General features: G+C 39.7%; 1 long non-coding RNA gene across 4 annotated transcripts in view; it reads right to left on the bottom strand.

Annotated features, from left to right (window-relative positions):
- Positions 1-20,091, bottom strand: part of LOC139083837 (uncharacterized) — a 189,447-nt gene that overhangs the window by 151,820 nt on the left and 17,536 nt on the right. The window contains exon 2 of one of the 4 annotated variants that reach the window (XR_011540814.1): positions 10,655-10,813. The exons of the other annotated variants lie outside the window; for them this stretch is intronic. This is a non-coding gene — a long non-coding RNA (uncharacterized lncRNA). The remainder of the gene's footprint in view (positions 1-10,654; positions 10,814-20,091) is intronic. 4 annotated transcript variants of the gene reach the window in all.

The following is a 20,091-nucleotide window of genomic DNA, read 5'->3' as shown; positions in this document are numbered from 1 at the left end:
CTTCTGCTTTTTCTTTAAAGCGCTGATAAAATCTGCAACTTCAATTGATAGTTTCACATGTCTCCTCCGTCTAGCATGTCAGTTCCATGACAGCCAAGGCCACGTCTCTTTCCTTATTACTGTGTCTTCAGGGCCCAACTCGTATTAGGTGGTCGGGAAACTCTTGTCAGTTATGTTAGCTGACTGAATCTCTGAATCCCTCTGAACGCCTTCTGCTTAGCAGCGGATGGGGGAAGAGAAGGGAAGACGTCTCTCTAACGAGAGGCTGAGAAGAGACCATAGTCTAGACTCAAACATTCTTCCTCTCTGGTTATTTCCAGTCTTCCAGTGTGTAGCAGTCATGCTCAAAAGCCGCCATCTTACAACCAAAAAGTGCCTTGTTTGGGGGCTGTGAGGCCTTTCTGTTTAACCATTTGGCACTCAGAATTCATGAGTTACAAATGCCCACCAACAAGCTTGTTTCTGGGACAGCCTGACCTTGGAGCTTCGGGATGAGGCTAAAACTGCCCAGTGTGTGGATTTGGCCCTTGGGGTCCATTTTTATAGTCATATCATCCCTTTTAATCATAACTGATAATCGCTTTCTCTCCCAAACTTAAATTGAGTGCTCACTGGGTTCCACTGCCCCATGTCCCCAAAAATACCCAGGAGCAGCGACTTGAAAAAGTCATGACACTTAGGCCAGTTCAACAGCTAGTTTAGGTGAGTTTCAACTTTGCATCTTTCATCCTATTATTTCATTCACATAGACTGGCCCAGCTTGGATATGAAAATGGCTTCCAGAATATGGTTGGTACTCACAAAATCCCTCTTTTGAAGAAATAATATTGTCACTGAACCAGGTTCGTTTTTGCCCGCCTCCCAGGAAGCCAAACACCAAGACGACGAGATTGCAGCAGAGAGAGAGTTTACTCACAAGGCAACCATGTGAGGAAGCGAGAGTATGAGTCTCAAATTCACTTCCCTGAAAACAGGAACTCAGGGATATTTATGGGATGGGGGCGAGGTGGTCTGAAATGTGGAGAGAGGTGATTGGAGGTGAGGAGAGGTGAGGTAATTGACGATCTGCGCAAGCGTAGTCAGACTTCATGCCTCTTCGTAGGACGCATGTTCATAAAATGGCAGCATTAGCGTGATCTGAGGGTGAAGTTTTTAGCCTCTTTATGTCAAAAGGTCACTTATGGGACATCTGTGTGGGCCCAGTTGATGAGTTGGTGGTCTCAACTGGCCTGGAGTGGACAAAGGGGTTCTAATTCCTGAAAAACAGCTCAAATTCCCATTACCATGGTGACCCAGGCTCCAGGGAGATGTCATGTATAGGAACCTAGTGAGAATCAGATAGCATATTGCCTAAGCAGCACAGTTAACAATGGGTAGGTTAAACAGCTAAAAGCCATAATCAGTAATTGCAAAAAGGAAAAAAAGCCTTTAGTTCCTAGCTGCTTAATCATCAATGGCTAACTCTGCCAGTTTCAATACATTGGCTGCAAAGAGAATGGAATGCTGGGGAAAAAAATCCATGCTAAAGTGTGAATACTCCTGATTTCCTTTGGGCCATCCGTCCACTGCCCTGCAGCTTCCCTGTGGGGAGTCCCTGGTGTCTTAGAGGGAATAAGGACAAAGGCTGAGGCCTTTGGCGTGTAGGGGAGGGAGACATTTCCTCCACTCACTCTAGGTTCTTCTGGCCAGAAAACGAATTACATTCACATGAGACAGAATAACAGGAGAAAATTAAATAAAGCTTTATAACATGTATACATGGGAGAGACTCAGGCAAACTGAGCAACTCACAAAAATGGCAGACGTTCTCATCTTAAATGCCCCCCTCAGCTAAAGGCAAAGGAGGATGTCGGGGTTGAGGGGAGTCAGTTATAGGAGATTACCAGAAAAGCACAGTAAACAAGAGTAATGTTATTATGGAGATTTAAGTCCTTGACTTCTGCATTGATAAGAGTTGTTAGAGATAAGGTCATCTCCCCTTCTTCCAGGTACAGAGAGGGAGACATCTTTACAAATGGAGATTTCCTTTACAAATGTAAATGTCTCTTGACAAAGGGTAACTTCTACTTTCCAGAGTTTCTCTCATGTCTGCAGTTTTTAAAAGTAACCAGCCCAAAATAATCTTCATGCCAAAGAGACATATCTTGGCGTGGCCAATTCCAGTCCCCCACAGTGGCATCTAGTATCACCTTGGAACGTAAGCATCTGAATGCTTACCCTCTAATCAACCCGTGACAAGAAAAGGACCTGGGACATAGGAAGTGCCCATAAATATCTGATGAATTAATGAAAGTTCTGTAGACCAGGATCTTATGTGTATTTGCAGATGCTGAAATGGTTATTACAATGAGATAATCATCTGCATCACCCAAATAACATGTATGGAATGATTGCTGTGTGTACTCTGCTAAGTTTGCACAGGCATTATCCAATTTAATTTCCACAACAATTCTACAACGCAGAAGCTATCAGTATCCCCATCTCACAGACGCACAGAACTCAGCTACAAAGTTAAGTCACTTGCCCAGCGTTACTCTGGTAAAGCCCAGATGCTTTGACTCCAAAGCCCAAGTTCCTCACTACTCTGCTCTGAGTAGCAGATGCATTAAGGAAACTACTGTAAAAATGTTGGGATTAGTTTCTTAAAAAATTATCTTCTTGCTGAATTTTCCTTTGCTTTCATTAACAGTTAAACTGACATAAAGAAAGGGAAGTCTTTTCAGTTCAATAGTTGTCATTCCCCTCTAAAATCAGCAGGATGATTTTAGGAACCATGGTGAACCTATCACTGTTTGCTTCTTACATAAACCTTGGGGTTGCAGCTTTACATCTAGATAGTAAAACATGGGAGGCAATGCTGAGGTCTCTGTCAATTATACCTTCGCACTCTCAGCATCTTCTCATTTTCTATTAAATGTCCTTTGAGAGAAGTCACCTGCATAATTACCATTAGGACCCCTGTTAACACTGAAAAGAGATAAAACTCATCCTGTGGAACTTCTGTGGCAGACAGAGATGAATTATTATGACATTATGAATAAAAGTGTCAAGATTTTATTTGTGGCAAATTAAAGACATGATAAAGTAACACACCTTAGAAAATGAATACATGTGGATAGCACAGAACACACCCCTTCTAAATCTAATAACATGAAAGTGGGGTTTTAAAGGGACATGGGAAACTTTCTGGGATAACGAATATGTAGCAAAGGTTTATTGGATGTGCATGTATGTCAAAAGTTAGCAAAGTGTGTTCTCTAAATAGGTATGGCTTACTGTATGTCAATTACACCTCAATAAAAATATATATTTAGAAAAATCGTATAGAGTCAATCTCACTTGGATGTTTCTGAGGCCATGAGTTAATTCATTCAATTAATATAGTCCATATCTGACTCTGTACTGGCATAGAACTTACCAGTCCATGGAGTATTTTTATGTACTTTTTTTTCTTTTTTGGTGAGGAAGATTCACCCCTGAGCTAACAACTGTGCCAATCTTCCTCTATTTTGTATGTGGGATGCCTCCACAGCATGGCTGATGAGTGAAGTAGGTCCACACCAAGATTTGAACCTGTGAACTTGGGCCACTGAAGCAGAGTGAGCAGAACTTCAACCACTCAGCCACAGGGCCGGTCCCCGTTCAAGTAATTTTTAAATTTAATTTCACACCAATCCTTTACACTGGAAACTGAAACTCAAAGACAGTAAATTACTCTTTTGGGGTCCCAAACCAAGATTCCAGTCATCTGACTCCAAATTCAATGTCCTCTCCATTATAAAAAAAAGCAGGACTTCTATGCTACATTTTTCTTTCCAATAATAATGCTTTTAAAAGCACAATTTCTTGTCTACATGAACCTGGTCAGAGTAAGACCCGCGGCTTAACTACACTATACTTGCACCATTATAACTTCCAAACTGAGTCATTTACCTTGAAATAAACAATAAAACCAATCATGGAAGTTCATTTCTCCTTTTCACAGAGAGGGCACAATTGCCAATAAATGTCTGCAAAAGAAATTGTGGCTATTTTCAAATAATTTTAGGAGTTTGTCATTTCAGATGAGTCCAAAAGCAAGAGGCCGATATCAGGGAGCTATTTGACAGAGGAAATATTCAGCAGCCACAATACCCAGTATCTAATCTTTGGCTCTAAGTAAATGCCAATATTCTCTTCCTTTTGGGAAAATAAAAGGAAAAATGAAACTAAACAAAAGTGCACAATGTGGGATTTTGCCTGTGGCCATTCAATGTTAAAATGCTCTATTAAAGAAATTGACAACTTAAACACGTCATCAACAGCAATTTTCGTTGAAATTTCTACAGTATGCTAAAGTTTGCTCAGTAGAATAGAAGGAGTTGAAGACACAGTCTCTATCCGTGGGTTGCCTTAGAAGACGCCAGAACTACTGCGGCAGACCTAGGTTTGCACAGTGAGGGAACCACGGGTAAAACCAGACCCAGAGAGAGTGGTATGGAGGTGGGGTCTCTGAATCCACCCCAGACCTATGCCATCAGTTCACAAGGGCCCCTTCTTGAAAGTAACTCCCAGAACTTTCAGGGAGCCTTCTTTCTGGGTCACTAAGCCCACTTCAAACTTATTGATAGGGGAGGGAAATAAGATAATTCCTGCTATCTTCGAAAGCTCTATTCCAGAAGACATCAACCCAGTAGAGGTTCACAAAATTATTTGCAATTGAGTTGTGCCCATCTTATCAAAAACACACAACTCTTGTCTTCTAATCTGGGATTCATTTAACATAAAGCAGATGGATAAGCATGTGGTTGTCCCATTTTTGAGAGGTGGAGAAAGATTGGACTATAGAGAAGCACTCTGCTTTAAGCCATACAATTTATCCAGGATTGCAAATTGCCCCATTGAGTGGCATGTATAAATAAATATCTGGATGGCTAAAAGCATTGACAGAATTCATAATTACAAGTTTTAGAAATGGAATCCATTTCTTTTTCTGCAAAAAGCTTCCAGATTAATAAGACCAACTATGAACTAGCACATAAACTCTGCATCACTGATAACAAAGCCTGTTGGCTGCAAATTTAACACCCTGCTATTTTATAGGCCCTCTAATGAATACATAGTTATGACTTTCTTTCAAACGTCATGTGCAGAGACCGATTCAGGAATTCAAGTCACTCATGCCACAAAGCTATTTTCTATTCATACTTGCTTAAAGTTGCACAAGAGAATAATTGGTGTGTTTCTTTCCTCTTGTGGTTAAACATAACCGTGCTATAAGTTAATAAAAGCGTAGACACCTTATTCATATTCAGAAGGCAAGCTGCGGCAGAGAAGCTCTTGCCGCTACTACCACAAGTCATAATAAGTTAATCTAACATCAAATATGTGTCACTGGAGTTGCTTAAAATGAGCATCTGGCCCAAAACTTTAAATTGTAATGTAGCAGCAGTGGGCGAAAAGGCAAAAGGGACTTAAGATCATCATCTCCAGACCCGCATACAAATAAACCAGGCAAAGACAGAGAGGTAGAAAATTTCAAGGGACTTTTGGTGAGGAAAATCTTCAGGTCTTTTGAATCAAGGACAGAATAAAATTACTTGAGAGTTCTGCACATTCATTTATTCAACAAGATGTCTTAAGTACCTGTGTGCTGAGCACAGTGCTAAGGACTGGAGTGCAGAAGGGGATGAGTAAACAAGGTCCCTTCCTGCCTAGAAGTTATATGTAATTTGGAGAAATGAGTAAATGAAGTTCATAAGAAACCTTTAAATTCTTTATTTTTATAGAACCGTTGGAGATTTTATTAACCCAGTCATGCCCAGTGGGCACCATGGGAACAGGCTGAGTGAGGCTGGATCCAAGAGGAGTGACTGGTGAAGTAGGAATTGGACCAGGAGATGATCATAATCCAGAATCTAAATCAAGAAAGAATTTCGAGGAGGAAGTGATCAACTGGGCCAAATACTGCTGAGAGGTTAAGACAAGACCTAATTCACAATGGATTGGCAATGCCGTGGTCATTCAGGGAAAAGTGAAGACACCATTTTTGAAAAGCTTGGGAATTTAAAAAAAGAGGCAATAACTAAAGGAAAAAGTGAATAAAGTGGATTCAAAACTGAATTAGTTTTAAGACAAGAAATATTGTAATATGTTTGCATGATGATTTGAATGATCTAATAGAAAGGGGGAAATTAATGCAAAAGACAGTGGATAAATACAGAAGTATTTATATATGGTGAGGTCTCAGTCTACTTTGATAGAAAAGAGTGAACAAGTGAGTGAATGAAGACAACTGATTCTCCTTCTTTGCTATCAAATTTGTGAAAGGGCTTCCCATCAGTCATAGACCTTGATCAAATGAGTTTGAACTCTCTGTAACATCCTTGCCTTATCCCACTTCTAGGAGGAGCTAAGCCAATAGTGCTTATATTTAAGAACTTACCTACTTTTACTGTGCCTGTTACAGTATCAGTCCCCAAAACAAAGACCAATAGAATGAAGGAGGGAACCAGTAAGGTCTATTAGAAACCATATGAACTGCTCTATCCACTATATCTAGGTAATTCACACTTTCAACATTAAACTGTGCTACATTCCTTTTGATGAGGTCATATCTTTGCAAAGTTGGGTTCTTGGCAGTTGCTGTGATAAAAAGCAATTCCTTCCTGAAAATCAATGTAGGACAGGATGTGTGGAATCTGATTCCACGGTTTGAGAAGGTGTACAGTGTCCAACAAGCACATTCATTCCATTAATATGTAATTAGTTATTTAAGAATGGTATGCAAATATTTTTTCTTTAAAAAAATGTGATCATCAAAAAGAAAGTTGATCTATCTGGAACATACAAAAATGAAGATCGATGGGTAAATATTAGTGACTGCTCTAGAATGAGACTGAGGACTCTAGACACTCAATCCTGATGGCTGGTATATCCCTAAAGTAGAGTTGAGCATTTAGCTCTTAGACTGACATAATTAAACATTCGATCCATACTCTGTACCCAATAAGTAACTTGTCCATCATAATTCAACTTCTCATGCTAATTTATATGCAGAAGACAATACCATTGTCAGAGGAAAGAAGGCATTTTAGCCCAAACTGATCAGTGTCGGGGCCTTTTTTGGCAATCTGTGCCTTGCACAGTAGCCCATTTAATCCTCACATGATTCTGTAAAGTGGGCATCACCACTCTATACACTTTACAGCTGTGACAGACACGTTAAGCAATTTGCATAAAATTAGATGGCTTATAAATGCCATGTTTTATTTTCTGACTACCATTTCCTTTATTTGTGAACTAAATAAATCATTTAGCCCAAGGGGATCCAGTTTCAGTACATTTTGCATTAAATGACAGAACACATACACAAGCAAATAAAAATAATTAAATATAATCCCAGTCTCTATTCACTTGAGAAATATTAAAGGGAACCTAATTTATGACCCATGGAGACACCACTAAAATTAAAAACCTCTCTCCTCTTCTCATCAATTTTCTCACATGACAGTGTGCTCTCTAACTCAGTTCTCCAGACACTGCACTCACAGGCATTGATTCTTCCACCCTCCCTGGCTGAGGCCACCTTCCCATTGGAAGTGACTCCTTGGAATTCTGCCCTCACTGACCAGCCATGTTGGTTCTTTCTAGGAGCCTCAGGCCCTAGTCCCCACTTCCTCCTCACAGGCAGCCTGGACGCAGTCTAGTTCTCTCATTCTGATTGCTTTTCTACAAAAGTCCTCACGGAGAACTTCTGATACATAAAAATCTCTACCTCATTACACCTTTAATCATTCATGTACACTTGTCATTCATGTGATATGAGGAGAAAAATAAAAGCTAGTTTAAACACCAAAAACAGATTTTTTTTGTAAGAGAAAATCAAACTCTGTGTTTAGGAAAACATAGTGTGTGGATGGGTCATTTTGGCTGAATAGAACTTGTCCTGAGATGGACCAGGAGTCAGACACAACACCACATTGCTTTGCGTAATGAAGGACAGATTTTGAGTTTCTGCCAAGGATATGGCATTCTTACATGGAGGCAAGAGAGGGTATTTACTGGGTAAGACGAGTGGAGGAGAGCCACAGAGTATCATCTTGGCTCTTGTGGAGGAACCACTAGTTCAGGAATGCCAAGACGTTTTTAAGGACAGGTGTGGCTAATATTCAGTTTAATTTTTTCTGTACTCCAATATGTATCCCCACCTCTACAAACACACACATCCCTTCATGGCCCCACACCTTCTGTGAATCTTTCTACACACACAGCCTTGAGTTGATGATTTTCAGGGAAGTGGAGGAATGAGGGCTATGTACAATGGGGCAGAGGACAGACATGGAGAAAGTCATCACTTCCCAGAGGAAGTGTTTCCTGTGCTGGGTCGAAAAGATGAAGAAGTGCTTCAGAGAAAGAGAAAGCCAGTTCACAGTCAGGAAACATGAAATAGCTGCACTAGTTTGGGAACGAGTACTTTCACAGCAACATAATGTAGAGGACACAGCCCAGACTAATGTTTAACTGCTCCCACCTTATCACCAGAAGACCTGGGTTTGAATCCTGGCTACATCAGTTATGTTAGCTGAGTAACTTCAGATAAGTTACCTAAGCTCAAACAGCCTTAGTTTCCTCATCTGTAAAACAGGACAATCATAGAGCCTACCTTGTAGTGTTGTTGTGAAGGATAAATAAGGTAATGCATGTAAGAAGGTTAGCATGGTGCCTGGCCCATGGTAAGTGCTCAATAAATGTCAATTCTTGTTATTATTTGAAATAGATTTGTGAGGAGAATATTCTCAAAGCCCTTTTGGTGCCTTGCCTATCATCCCGCATAGGTCAATGCTAATTCTACCTACACCAGTTTCCTGACAAGCATGGAGGGGTTTCCAGTCATTTTCTACATATAAGGTCACCTGGTGGTCAAGACAATTGCAGGCTGATTGTGAGACCCCTAGGAAGCTTGCATAACAGAGTGTATAAATAGGGCTTTGAAAGCAAGGGGATGCTCCTTCAACTCTTGCAGAAAGAACTGGACCTAACAGTTCTGAAGTGTGTAGGGGGTTGTTCAGGGACATGGCATACATTATATTCTCTGTGCCTGGAAATGGAGATTTCCTTTCCTGGTTGCCTTTCCTTAATGTCACTATAGCCAGACCACCTTGGAGCTAAACAGAATGAATGAACAGAAAAACTGGCATATCTACCCTCTCCCCTCTCTAGCCACTGCTCCGGAAACTGGCTTAGGGCCTACTCATCACCATTCATTTATGAGATCGAAGACCAAGAGTTTGTGAAAATAATGAGAGCGTGTTTGGAAGGGCACAGAGCACAAAGTAAGAAACTGCAAGTCCCATCTTTATTTGGTAAAGGCCTGGGAGCAGAACATGACCTTAGATTCTAAGCTTGGGTCCTCTAGAAGACAGAGCCTGAGAGAGGATTAAGGCATCAATACTTTACTTGGAAGGTCCAAGCCCTGGGAAGTGAGGATGAAAGAAAAATAGAAGCGAGGGTAGAAAAGATGCAAAGCAAAACAATGTGACACATTACCACATTGGCTACCCCTTGACAGCAAGCTGCAGGGACTCAGCAGGCCACTCAGCAGGAGTGTTTTCTTAGCCTGCAGGATATACAGGGAAGAAATATACAGTGGATTAGTCCATGGGAAAGAGAAACGAAGGGAGTTTATCTGCCCAGGCTCGTCTCATCGCCGCATGGAGAGCTAACTCTTCTGAGCTTTTCCATCATCTAGCCCCAGGAAACCAGAGCCAGTATGTGGTGAGCCCACTGCAGCATTTTATCCAAGTCCAAAAGTTACCTAGCGTGGATGGGTTGTTATCAAAAGTATGACGGGGTCAAAGGCTAACAGTGTACCACTTTATACTCCTTCCCTTGGCTTGGAAACCAGTCAGAAGTACCTTTTCAAATTATTTTTAGGATTATTCCACATAACAAAAAAATCATATAATCTAACATAGACTAAACCTTCCTTAATGCAAGACCATGCCCTCCACATACCACATCCACCACATCCACCACATCACACACACACACACACACACACACACATACACACACACGCACATATTCCTTTGAGTAAAAGGCTACTGTACCTGAACTTCTAGTGGGGGCCTATGATGAAACGTTAATCATTCCATGGAGACAGAATCAATTTCTCTCTCTAGAAATCCTTCTCTCTCCTCATAGACTGTCTAGGCAGTCTGTGTGATTGGATCTGGTATGATTATATCATTAAAGTGAGGTCTGGACCATCAAGCCAGAGAGTCTATCTTCAAATGTTAAGAGAGCGGAGTCCTAGCATGCATCTCTGCCCTGGAGACAAACGCCATTGAGCTATGTAAGCTCAGGGGTCCTGTTCTCCATAGCAGAAACTTCTCTTCTGTATTGGCATCCTTAGAGATATTTCTATTCACATTCTTGCTAGGATGGTCTATATGCCAATGAGCTCCTTTCATACGTTCATCTTACCTATGATTCATGCACATGTGAGTTCTGCTAGTCCATCCATCTAGCTGTAGATTTTAGGAAAAATTAAGCAACGCTAATTCATTGCTGCTAATAGGAGGCAGTGGCTCTCTCTGGGCAGTCCCTAGGGCTTGGGTTGATAAAGACTGTGGCTGGAACTGGGATTCAGGGTTGTTGTTCATATACTTACACTCTGCATACAGTGGACAAGAGACAGGAAGAGGCAGTTCAAGGACTGAGAGGTTTCACAAGGTTTGTGGCGCAACAGCAGATCTAAGTAAGGAGCACAATCCGCCTGTTTTTCAGTTCAGGATGCTTACCATAAGGCCACTCTTGGATAGCATTGGACCTGGAAACACCAAGAATATTGTTTAAACCCTGCTAATAAACAATTTTGTAGGATGCCAAATAATAATGATATGATTTTTTAAGAAAGAGACCATGCCTCTTTAAAATATTTGCTATCTGGTTTTATTCACGCCTGTGGAGAAATAGTCACCCCAACCAGACCTTCCTCTGGGTGGCCCACTTGACTATTTCTTTTGGTTATCAAGATGTAAATCTTTATCTTGCTGAGACCACATAGCTAAAATGTAATATAACCAACACTTGAGTCCAGAGAGTCTAACATTAGAGCCTGCACTTTTGACCACTGACATTAGTTTAACCAGTAATGTCAGTTTTTATTAGCTGGTCCTGACAAATGGTTGTTAAATGAATACTGAATGCAATTAAATGACGCCTTCTATTGTCTTATTTGAGACAACGTAGCATAGTGGTTCAAGATTGATTCAACAGCTGTTTATTAACTATTTATTAAATAGCAGAGAGATTCTTGAGGGAGACTGCCTCGGTCCGTGCTGTCAAATAAGAGACCACTGACCAAACAGGGCCATAGAGCATCACAGTTTAAAACGTGACTAGCATGACTGAGCAACTGAATTTTGAAATGTTATTTAATTTTCATTAAATATAAATTTTAAAAGATACTCAATTCAGGTATTAGAAACATTCAAGGACATTTGGAACAATTTGGGTATTGAAAATATAGATTCTCATTATAAATTTTATAAAATATAAATATAGATCAAGTATTTAAAATGAAAATTTAATGTTCAAATTGAGATGTTCTTTAAGTATAAAATACATATCAGATTTCAAAGATATTATAAAAAAGACATGCAAATTAATTTTTTTAATGCTTACGTGTTGAAATGATAATATTTTTGAGATATTAACTTAAACTATCACACTCTCACCTGTTTCATTTACTTTTTATTTAATATGGATACTGTAAAATTTAAAATGACATAGATGGCTCACACTATATTTCTATTGGATAGTGCTGGCCTAAAATCAAATCCCGACTTCACCACGTATAGGCTGAGTGGCTTGACAAGTTACTTTACCTTTTTTCACCTCTATTTCCAGGGCTGTGAAACAGAGCAAAATAGTACATATATAATGAGTTGTGAGGATTAAATGAATTAGCACATAAATGTTTAAAGTGTGCCCAATACATGGTAAACTCTCAATAAAGGTTAATTGTTATTACTACTGATGCTAATTTTGTACATATTATATTTAATCTTAACACTAATTTTATCATTTCAATGAAATTCCCATTTAGAATAGACCTACAGATTCGGAACACATATAAATATAAAACTTGCCAGACTTAGGGTTTTATTTGGATAAGGATTTTCAAAGGAGGTTGTGGTTGTCATTTAGATTAATGGCCTGAGAAACTGCGATTTTTTTTTTTTTCTGGCAAAACCAGTCTCCCTCTGACATCGTAGCAATTTCTGTGCTGCTGCCTATTTGCAATTTTTATTATATTTCAACAAAGAACCTGGCTTAGGCCGAGCTATTGAAATTGTAAAGCAGTATGCATTATGGAATGGCTTATTTCATCCAATTCTCAACAAGCATTGTAGATTTTTTTGTCTCTTTCTTTCTGAAGAATGTCTATTCAATTATAGGATGTTATTCACATTAAGGTTACCTGAATAATTCTTAGAGAGGAAAAAAATCTGCAGGTTGAGGAAAAGTAGCACAAGGATAGAGGATGGAAAAAAGGAGTGTCTTCTTCTGGAGTCTTCTGCCAATGTTCATAAAGTGTTATGTACCATCCCATTCCCAGACCATTGTCTAAGCTACTTTTCCAAGCAATTCTCCAAATTAAGACAGTATTATTTTAGGCATTCTGAAGACTTCTTAAATAACCGCAGGATATCCTTTCTTGTCTATGGAAATATTGGGATTCACATACTGTGACAAGCACAGATCTTCAGATGTGGTTTCTTTTGTCAAAGAGCCTGCAGTTGGGTGGGTGACACAGATACATGAACATATGGTTAAACCACAGAGGAAGGCATGGTCAAGCAGCTGTGTGTGAAAGGGGCTGTGGAAGCACCGAGGAGAAAAGTAGAACTCTGCGAGAGGAGTAGAGGGAGGAGAGAACCTACCCAGAGGAAGTAGGCTCTGGGCAAGTCACTTCACTGCTATCACTCGGATTCAGCACCTGTAAAAGGAAAGGCATAGACCAAAGGATCTCCAAGCTGTGGTACTCCAGGAATCTTTCAAAAGGAGTCAGAACTGCCACAGCCATGGCCACCAGTTTCCCTTTTGTCCTTGAACTCCTAACTGATTAAAAAAGTTTAGAGGAGGGTTGACCAAGGTGGCAACACAGGTTTCTGAACTCCTCTCCCATGGACATGCAAATTTATGGCTACACACAGAGCAATTACCTCCAAAAGAAATTCAGAAACTAGCTGAGCAACTCTTACACCTCAGGACAAATGAGATAATACCCACGTCAAAATGGATAGAAAGGATGAGATACACTCTAGCTATAAGCCCCACTGTTGGCACCGTGCCATACAATTGGGAGGGAACTCACAGCTTCTCCTGAGGAGCAACAGATTTGGACCCCACATCTAGAAACTCAACTTTTAAGAATCCTTCTCAAGGGACAGGCCCCCAACAGATCTAGCTCTGAAAGCCAATGAGGCTTGTGTCCACAAGAGTCACAAGACAGTAGAAAACAAAGAAGCAGTTGTTAATGAATGGACAAGATAACTCTGTCTATCCTCCCCAAGGCTCAGCACAGAGTGAGCAGGTGAAAACGCCCATCTTCCCTTCTTTCCCTGAAAGGGTTCCATCTGCATGCTTTAAAAGCTGCTTCTTGGGGATCAGGCATCTAATTTAGCACACACCTAGGGGCTAACTTTGATCCTGCCTAGGGACAGGGAAACTGGCTGATACCTCCCACCTTCTTCCCAAGTCACTAGTATCTCCTTGTACACACATCTTTGCCTCAGCTTTTGTAGCTGATACCCAAGGGATGAGTACCCAGAACACATGGCTCTGATAACCAATGGGGCTTCCATTCATGGTTCCTACAAAGCAAATGAAGAAGTAGTTCTTAACAGGCGTTGGAGTGCCCTCTCCCAACTCCACTATGGCTACAAACCCTGGCTCAGCACAGATGGAACAGGTGAAAACACCCATCTCCCAGTTTCAAAATAATGGTCATAAAGATGCTGGAAGCATCACACTTCTTAGTTTCAAACTATATTACAAATCTATAGTAATCAAAATAGTATAATACTAGCACAAAGACAGATCAATGGAACAGAATAAAGAGCCTAGAAATAAATTTATGCATATATGATCAATTAATTTACAAAAAAGATGTCAAGAACATACAGTGGGGAAAGGATAGTCTCTTCAATAAAAGGTGCTGGGAAAACTGGATAGCCACATAGATAGCAAAAGAATGAAACTGGACCCCTATCTTATGCCATAAACAAAAATCAACTCAAAATGCATTAAAGACTTGAACATAACACCTAAAACCATAAAACTCTAGAAGAAAACAAAGGGAGTTAGCTTTGCAAATCAAAACCACAGTGAGATATCACCTCACACCCATTAGGACAGCTATTATAAAAAAGGCAAGAGAGGGCCAGCCCCAGTAGCCTGGTTGTTGAATTCGTTGTGCTCCCCTTTGGCAGCCCAAGTTCAGTTCCTGGGTGTAGACCTACACCACTTGTCAGCGGCCATACTGTGGTGGCAACCCACATATAAAATAGGGGATGATTGGCAACACATGTTAGCTCAGGGTGAATCATCCTCAGCAAAAGAAAAAAAAAAAGAGGCAAAAGATAACAAATGCTGGGAAGGATGTAGAGAAAAGGAAACGCTTGTACATTGTCAGGAAGAAGGTAAACAGCCACTATGGAAAACAGTGTGGAGGTTCCTCAAGAAGTTGAAAATAGAACTACAACATCACCACAAAATCAGCAATCCTACCAATGGGTATATATCTGAAGGAAATGAAGGCACTATCTTAAAGAGCAATCTGTAACCCCATGTTCATTGCAGCATCATTCACAGTAGCCAAGGTGTGAAAACAACTTTAAGTGTTCATTATCTGATGAATAGAACAAAATGTGGTGTGTATATCTGTATATATGCATTGGGGAGCACAAATTCAGGTAGAAACACAAATAGTGTCCTGATTACAGGAGTGGGGCTTGGGGTTTTTAATGGGAAAAAGCGAGGATGAGGGGAGCTGTATTAAAGAAGAGTTCATTGTTGCTAGATGAGTTAAGGCTAGATTTGTACTTCATAGATCGGCTTGAGATTCAGTCATCAAGCAAAAGGCTAGAACTGTACTACAGTGATTGGTAAGCAGTCTGGTCATCAGCAAAGTCCAGTTCCATCAGTTCTCACAGACAGGATATTCTTGTCCTCACTCACTTCTTGGAATATTGGTGGTTTGGTCCAGTTTGGAAGATAAAGAAAACAAGATGTGCAAGGCAATTCCTCTGAAATGGCTGCTCTGGCTCTATTTTAATATGGCTCCACTCAAGTCATGTTTCACTATACACACACACACACACATATATGTATATGAGGGAATATTATGCAGCCTTTAAAAAAGAAAACAATCTTATCATTTATAACAACATGATGAACCTGGAGGGCATTATTTCTATAATAAGCCAGACAAAGACAAATATTGTATGGTATCACTTATATCTGGAATCTAAAAAGAAAAGTCAAACCCACTGAAACAGAGGTTAGAAAAGTGGTTGCCAGGGTATGGGGCATGGAGAAAAGAGGCTGGTAATAGGATAAAACTTTCAGTTATATGATGAATAAGTTCTGAGGATCTAATGTATAACATGGTGACTATAGTTGATAACACTGTATCGTATATTGAAATTTGCTAAGAAAGTAGAACTTAAATATTCTCATTAAAAAATGGTAAATATGTGAGGTAATGGATGTGTTAATTAACTTGACGGGGGAATCTCTTCAATATATGCATATATCAAGTCATTATATTGTATACTTTAAATATCTTACATTTTTATTTGTCAATTATACCTAATCGATCAAGCAATCAGTAAAAAAAAATTGTGGAAAAAAAATATGGCTGCATGTCCCATCTTGGGAATTCAGCTACCGCCAGGCCCTTCTTCACCCTCCACTCCCTTTAGCTTAAGAAATCTACTTTTAAAGAGAGAGTGAATGAGACACACACAAAGAAGTTTACATTTTTATTTTTATTGTGGTGCCAAGGAGCGGCGATGATAAATTTCAGTGAAGATCAATGCCCTATCCATACGATGCCTAAACTATGAGTAGGAAAGTGAAAAAAATCAATCAGCGGTCTAGTGGTTCTGCATGACACAACCAACTGGTTTGCCTGATTTTCCCCCACCTCTACTCTCAAATTGATCTGAAATGGATTGTGAAACTGCAACTACAACTAGATATGTCCATCAATAGAGTTAATAGTTGCCCACAGGGTGCTCTGAGGGCTGTCTGGAAGTTTTTTGCCCCAAACTCTCATATCTACCAGCCTATTCTGTATGAAAGGTATTCTACATTCTTGAATTGTCAGATGTTCTTTGAAAGCAAAACTTAGTGACTGTCATCACCAGTGCTCATTAGAATGGGATTGTTGATTGACTGAGCTATGACATAGGTCAATCAACAGAAGGGTAACGAAGACACTTTCAGAAGTAAACTACGTGTCATATAGCAGGTCTGAATGGGGTACCTTAGGGATGGGAAAATTGAATCAAAAGGTTTTGTAAGGCTCCTAGAAGCTCACTCCCAAACAGTTCAGATTTGAAATGGCTGGAGGACACACAATGATGCACAAATATTACCTCTCCACAATTTGGAGGAAGAATAAAAGTATAGGGGCAGACATTCCTGAGAATGAATTTCTTGATGCATTTATTTCATTTTCTGTATCCCTAGTGTCTGATGTAATGCTTGGCCCATGGTGGATGAACACGAAGAAGGTCTTGGACAATCCTTGGGTGAAAACATAAAGATTCCTTTTGGCCAAAATCAAGTATTTGTAATTGACATTCCCTCTCCTAGAACTCTCAGAGCCTATTAGTGCACCATGGCAATGATTGCTGCTTCCAGCGGTGCCCCTGGGTTCGATGCATAGAACTTTATATACAGGAGAGACTTTGGAATAGCAATTGTTTTCAGAACTAAAAATCAAGACTGTGTTGGCTCATGGTTTGGCAACAGAACAGAATTTGTATAATAGAACATTAACAGTTATTATCTTAAACATACAGATATAACAAGAGGAATGCTAAAATGGTTTATAACCCCACCACATAGACATTAAATAATCCCACCTCTGCAGATGTTAAGGTTTACATAATTAAGTTGAGAACATTTGAACAATACAAGTGATTCAAACCTAAAGCAAACGCCTTTCTTCAGTCGCTGCCTCCCAATCACTGTGGAGTTTCTTATCATTTTTAGCTCCATGAAGTAGTTAAAATAGGGACTGTCCAGGATAATCTGTGAGTCATGGTCAGTCAAGATTCGCAAGTAGTGCCATGGGCAGTCACTATACAAAAGTGATCAAAGCACAGTCCTTGCCCCCAAGGAATTTGGATTCCTGGAATTATATAGTTCTCATTCTCAAACGGAATGTTACGACATTTCCATAAACTAAAGGTAACTTTAACCGTGTTATCACTCACTCTAAGATGGTGAAGTTTCCCCTGGTGGATCTGCAAACTGGTACCTCCTCACATAGTCCCCCTCAATGCACATACTCTACATGACACACACATATATGCACACACCCACCTCTGAAGTTGGCCAGAGAGGAAGCTCTACTCCCTCTTGCTCTCCGTACAATGACTTTACTGCAGCCATTTTCAGTTTCCCTGGTGCCATCAGGGCAGCTGGGACAATGAAAGCAACTCCTCTTGATCACAAAGTCTTACAAGATTGTGGCTCCCAGGTTTTATCTGACGACTCATATTATAAATGAGACACCTGAGGCCCTGAGAGGTTACATGACTATCTCCTTACAGTCACCCAGCCGGTTATTGTCAAAATCTGGTCTTGAACCTAACCCTGATTACCAGCCCAGAGCTCTTTTTATCAGATTACTGGAAAAAAAATCTGACTTGTTTTAGTCAACGTAATTTTGCCTATGCTTCCAGGAAACTGCACAGACCGACAGCTGCATTACTTTTCTAATAGCTAATGCAGTTTCTCATGAAAGCATATTCCTCTCTCTAAAAGTAAATTAAATGGCATAATCTTCCATAAACTGGATTTAGTAACATATTCTCTATGATAAACAACGTTCAAATCGGAGTCACCTCCTCTGCAATGTGAAATTGAAGTTTACTTTTGATGTGTTATCTGCTGATGACGATTGACTATAAATGTAGGACCATTTAGTAAGCAAATAAACCACTCAGTTAGGAGGTAATATAATACACAGCAATTTTTATAAATCTCTTTTCATCTTGCCTTTCCACTGGTTCGGAAGAATTAAAGAGGACATTGAAAATGCATTAGGTAAATTGTGATATTAACAATGCCATTTAAGTTGTTGCCGTGATTTGTGAAAACATGAAGAAGAAAAACATACCTTAGGACTGCAAGCAAAAGTTTACGAAGATGTTTTTCCAACAGGGTTTCCTGGAGTGTAAGAAACACCTCAAGGGTTAGTTGGGGGAGATCAGAAGCCTGGGGGAGTCTTGGCCAGCTCCCTACCCAGCCACACCAGCTCTGTTTATAATGTCCGCATTTTGCATTTGAATTCTATAGAAGAGTTCATTTGAGGAAAGGTTTCCCAGGCAGGCAGGCAGGAAAAAAGGGAGGGACGAAAGAAGGAAGGAAAACATTGAAAAGCTATGATGTTGCTTTTGCCTATTTCAGGTAGAAAAGCATACTATTTGTCAAACCTCAGCCCAGCCCCCACTTTTATTTCGTTGTAGTAGCATAAAAATTTTTGAACTGATTGGGACAAACACTACTAAATATTGAACATTTATCAAGTGACCATGATTAAAATAATATGTTAGGGATAAAAGTATAAGTAGACACAGATTAATGGAACAGAATATAAATCCGTAAATCAAGTCAAACTAAAAGAGGATTTTCATGATGTTGAGATAAATGACTAAATCATGGGAGTGGGGAACATAGTTAAATCCTTATTAATTTTCTATTAGTCAGGGTTCTCCAGAAAAAGAGACTGTATATAGATAGTTTCCTATTGGTGTATAGGATAACAATATATTGATGTGTCCTATAGAGAGAGAGATATATATGCAGAGAGAGAGAGAGAGCAAGAGAGAGAGATTTATTATAAGGGATTAACTCATGCATTTATGTGGGCTGACAAGTCCCTAGATCTGCAGTTGGCAAGCTGGACACCCAGGAGACCCAATGGTATGGTTCCAGTCCAAAGCCAGTGACTCAGTACCCAGAAGAGCCAATGTTTTAGTTGGAATCTGAAGGCAGGAAAGAACTTACATCCCAGCTCAAAGCAGTCAGGCACAAGGAGCTCCCTCTTACTCAGCATTTTTGTTCTATTCAGGCCTTCAACTGATTGGATGAGGCCCACTCACATTAGGGAGAGCAATCAGCTTTACTCAGTCGGTCAATTTAAATGCTAAATTCATACAAAACCATCTTCACAGAAACACTCAGAATAATGTTTGGTCAAATATCTGGGTACTCCATGGCCCAGTCAAGTTGACGCATAAAATTAAACATCACAATTGTCAAGATTAATTCTAGGTTAATTACAGATTTAGAAGTAAAAAGAAAAATAAAACACAAAGAATATGGACGAATATTGCTCTCTTTCTTGGTATGGGGAAGGCCTTTTAAGTTTAAAGATAAATACAAAATTCTGTAAAGAAAAACATAAAGAGATTTAGTTACATAAATGCTCAACTATGGCAATAATTTGCACCTTATCCTTTGCTTTATTGGTATTTAAACTTTTTAGAGCCAAGGAATTCTGGAATAGAAAGAATTACGTTTAACTTCTATGAATTATTTCTTCAAATTTTCCGCCAAGCATGAACCAACCAACTCCAATGCCTTGTTCTGTTGTTTCGAAAAGACTGGATAGGGAAGGTGTACCTAGGGTGTCAAAAGAATCATTCCTGCTGTTAAGGTGAACAATCAACTCCTTAGAGCTAAGTTTATGTGAACAAAAAGAACAATATTGAATTTTCTAGAACTTACTCTAAGCTAAGCTTATTTGTGATTTTTTGGTTTCATTTTCATGTTATTTGCAACATATGGTAGATAACT

This window comes from Equus przewalskii, chromosome 6, assembly GCF_037783145.1.
Source record: "Equus przewalskii isolate Varuska chromosome 6, EquPr2, whole genome shotgun sequence".
In the NCBI taxonomy this organism is placed as follows: Eukaryota; Metazoa; Chordata; class Mammalia; order Perissodactyla; family Equidae; genus Equus; species Equus przewalskii.
The sequence above is the reverse complement of the archived record's forward strand: the minus strand, read 5'-3'. Positions and strand labels throughout refer to the sequence as shown.